We start from the raw sequence: 4,029 nt of genomic DNA, 5'->3' as shown, positions 1-4,029 counted from the left end.
TTTTTTTTTTTTTTTTTTCCCCCCTTCCCGGATCCTCTTTTAAACCCACTCCACACTGCTTCTCTGTCTATTACATGCTAATTTAATTTTACTATGGACGATATTTTCAGCATTTGCTGAGGACAGTAAATTTTGTAGTTTATGTTATTTCACTTTTTATGACTTTTTAACACTTAATAAAATTTTATTAGAGCACTTTTGTGTTTACAAGGCCACAAAACTCTTGGCAGGTTGTCAGAAGTCCTTTTTATTATGATCCTACTGATATACTGCGAGTAATGAAATAATCATGTCCAGAAATGTATCAAAGGCCAGAGGGATTATCCAATTTAATAGCTCTACAGATGCGCTGCGAGGGATACGGACAGGCAGCGCGTCGACAGGCTGCGAGCTCGCGCGGGGCGGAGGCAGACCTGCTTATTTTCGTTCCCATTTCAGGCAGATCTGCGCTGTCCTGAGCGCTGTGTGCACGGTCATGTGACTGCGGGCGGCTTCAGTGAAAAGGGGTTGATTCCGTTGCAAAAAGCTGTTTTCTTTTTATTCTTCTTAGGTATGCTCTTAGTGCCAGCGTGCTCACTCTGGTGTTTCTGCTGCTTGCAACATTCATTAAAATACAATCTGCTGGAAAAAATCCAGTGTCATAGTGCCACTGTGCAGCAAACAGAGGCTTTAGGCATTAAGATTTGGTCTCCCCCTCCCCCCCCCCCAAAAAAAAAAAAAAGAAACACCAAACATAACAAACATAAATAAAAAAGGCTGGTGAGATCAAATACCAGCAAGACATTTTGCAGTCTTCTCAGGAATGATGGCTTTTCTCTTTGTCTTTGGGAGGGTACGTTGCGGGAGCACGTTCGTTGGTGCACGTGCCCTCGTTCCACAGCGGGCTGTTTTTCTGCACTGCTGTCTGCGCTACAGCCTGAGATACTGCAGCTGTTTTTAAGGTCATTTCCTTTTATTTTAAATAATTGTCCATTTAACATATGTTGTTAAAGTCATTCTTGCGTCAAAAGGTGGCGATTATACTTCCTGACCCTGAAAGCGAGGTGGGTGGCTTTGTCTTATAATTAAATTTGCTGTGTTCTATTTCATATTTTTCTTTCTCTGCTGTATCCTGAAGAGCATGCCAAAAAAGATAAAAGGGAGCAATAATACCAGGAACACTTCAGTGCCAGTCTGATCTCTTTAACATATATTGCTCCAAACTTTCAGGCTTCGCAGGGACACCAGCAAGGCATTCTTTCGTCATTCTTGGTGAATTGTTTAATGCCCCGTGATTTAAACCCGCCCCATGGAAGCCTGCCACCAGAACGTATTCCCACATTTCTAAGGTAGCACGAGGACCTTTTCCTTCCAGCACAAACAGATGTTGCATATTCTGAGGTAACTCGTGGTACTGCCAGTAGGGATTTTTTAAAAAGAGCACAGGTACCGCCTGCGTATTTTTAAAATGTATTTGAGGAATTCACTGGGACTTTACAAGCAGACCCGAAGACAAAGTGATCAAAGAGTTTACCTTCACAACCGTGACAACATGAAGGTCGACCACATTCTGACTTATTTATTTGTATTGTGATTCTGCCTCACTCCTGAAAGAGTGCCTCCAAAACCAATGGGGGAGGAATTAAAATAGTGTACAGTGTCAGCAAATACACCAGGACCTGACCTGGGAGAAGTAATATAAATCTTTTAATGCAGCATTGCTTCAAGACAGAAGTTTTGTTTTTCCAGAACAATATCATCTACTGTAAATCATATGTTTGCAGGTCAAGGTCAATTTAAACTTTCTAAGCCTTTAAGAGCCATCAAATCAGAAAGCTGTGGGATGAGATGATGTGGTGAAAGAGGTGACGGGCTGGAAGTTGTTAACCTTGGAAGAGCAGCATTTGCAATTGTTCTTTGGAGAGAAAGAGAAAACTGAGCAACTCCTTGAATATAAATACGTAAACATGCTACGGATTGTTTAATCAATGAAGCAGCTAACTAATTTAACCCTTTCCTAGGTGATTGAGTTTTCTTAACCAGCCTGAGAAAGCAAGCACACCGCTCCCACCATCATGGAGGGCAGGATTCAGCAGCCAGACCTGGGTGGGCAGGCTGGTGAGGTGAGCAGGGCTGGTAGGAGCATCCTGGCTGAAAGCAGACAGCCTGGGTGGAATAACTGAAAGGAGCAGCATGACTGGGGACGGTGTGATCCCCCATGGGGACAGTGGGCAGTGCCAGAGGAGGTCCCGTGATACATATTGATCATTGTCACAGACCAAATCCTAGATCTATTGAGGTTGGGGGAAATTTTGCACAAAGTCGGACTATGGTACACTGTGGACTGATGGAATTATGAAAAGTAATTTAACGCTTTGTCAGATGCATACATAGCACAGTCAGTTTTATAAAACAACTGTAAAAACAATAAATTATGAACATAAATCCAGAATTCTTCAGCTAAATAAGAGAAGATGCTCTGTGAGAGTTGTTTGGGTTTTAGCCATGGAACTCCTCTTGATTAGAGACGAATTTGTGCAGCTAAATCCTATCCAGATTTCTGAAAATAAATGTAAGGATGACGACGACGAAGCCACAAAGTCAAATACACTCCCTTCTGAAATCTAAATGAACTTCAATCAGGACTTCAATTTTCTTTCTGAAAACTGCTGGCAAAACAAGTGGCAAGTATATTTTCAGGGCTGCTAGTTAGTTGTGTGTTTTTTTTTTTTTTTTTTTTTTTTTTGGGAGCATATTTGGTGAAAACTGCCATTTTGCAAGTCAGTTGCAAATGTGACAAAAAATATGGGTCCATCAAAGCAAGGAAGATATTTCCAGGGACTTGGCTACTGTAACTTGGGAAGGAAGGCCTGGTTCATGTAGAAATCATTATGCTCCCCTGATATTCAAGAGACCATAAGCCAAACCATTCTCTGTAGGTTCAGGTACAGACGGGAGCCTACATCCGCCACCTCCCAAGTAAGTGCCCCGAGCCTGGGCAATGGGGTCTTGCAAGACTCTCCCCCATTGCGGGAACAGAGGAAATTACAGCAAAGTTTAAATAATCCGTCCCATCCTTTATCAAAATGCCTGAATTCTGGGTGCTACATTTCTGGGCAGTGAGGCTGGAATTGCTGGTCATCAAATTGCAAAAAATGCACCCTTCTATCAAAACTCTAACCTTTCCTATGTAGTTGTCTGTGAGAGAGATTAGTATACTGCAGATGTATAGGAGGACAAAGGTACATGAAGATAATGATATGAACTTAAAGTATATAAAAATAAGACAGTTGAAATGCTACCTGGATTGTAGTTTTATTACAGTTTAATGGGCATACGCCAATGAGCATTGTGCCTCTGTGTCCAAACTGATAGATGTACCCCATAAAAGCCTTCCTCAGAAGAAAGTCAGATAAGTGAAACTCAGTAGAAAAATAGCTGTAGTTTCTGCAGCTATAGATTATTCAATCAATGTAACTCCTACCTAACTCAATACTACCCATGTCCTTGGACTTTCTTTCTGAACTCTAATCTGAAGCACAAGCTGGCTCCCAAATTCCTCTGATGAGTGAGGTAATTTTCAATGTCCAGAACCCCTTCCCAGGGAGTAAGCAGTAGTTGCAGACTATGGGCTTTATGGCTGAGACCAGAAGGGGATAGCATTTCTGGTTCTCAAGATGGAGCTTGAGGTTTTCTTCTTTGCTTAGGAGCATAGTTATCATTTATAATGCAATGTACTTTAAGTTCTTAAGCTAAGAGGTTGTTATGCAGTCATTTCATTTTTTATTATATAGGCTTAGTCCCACTTTTCTTTTCCTTTACTTGTGCTACATGCTGTGTGTATATATCATCACTAGTTCTCAAGAAAACATTAACATTTTGTTAGTGTCTGTTTCCTGGTAACTTATGGAGACAACTTTATAAACAGTGACCATAGTAATACAGAAACAGTCTAACATGATGGCTTCAAAACACCCAACTCAATATAACTACACGGGCACAGTTCTTAGCCATGGGAATTACAAGCAGTAAACCCAGCTGGAGAACCTC

Source organism: Numida meleagris, chromosome 5, assembly GCF_002078875.1.
Source record: "Numida meleagris isolate 19003 breed g44 Domestic line chromosome 5, NumMel1.0, whole genome shotgun sequence".
In the NCBI taxonomy this organism is placed as follows: Eukaryota; Metazoa; Chordata; class Aves; order Galliformes; family Numididae; genus Numida; species Numida meleagris.
This window is presented reverse-complemented; position numbering follows the sequence as displayed.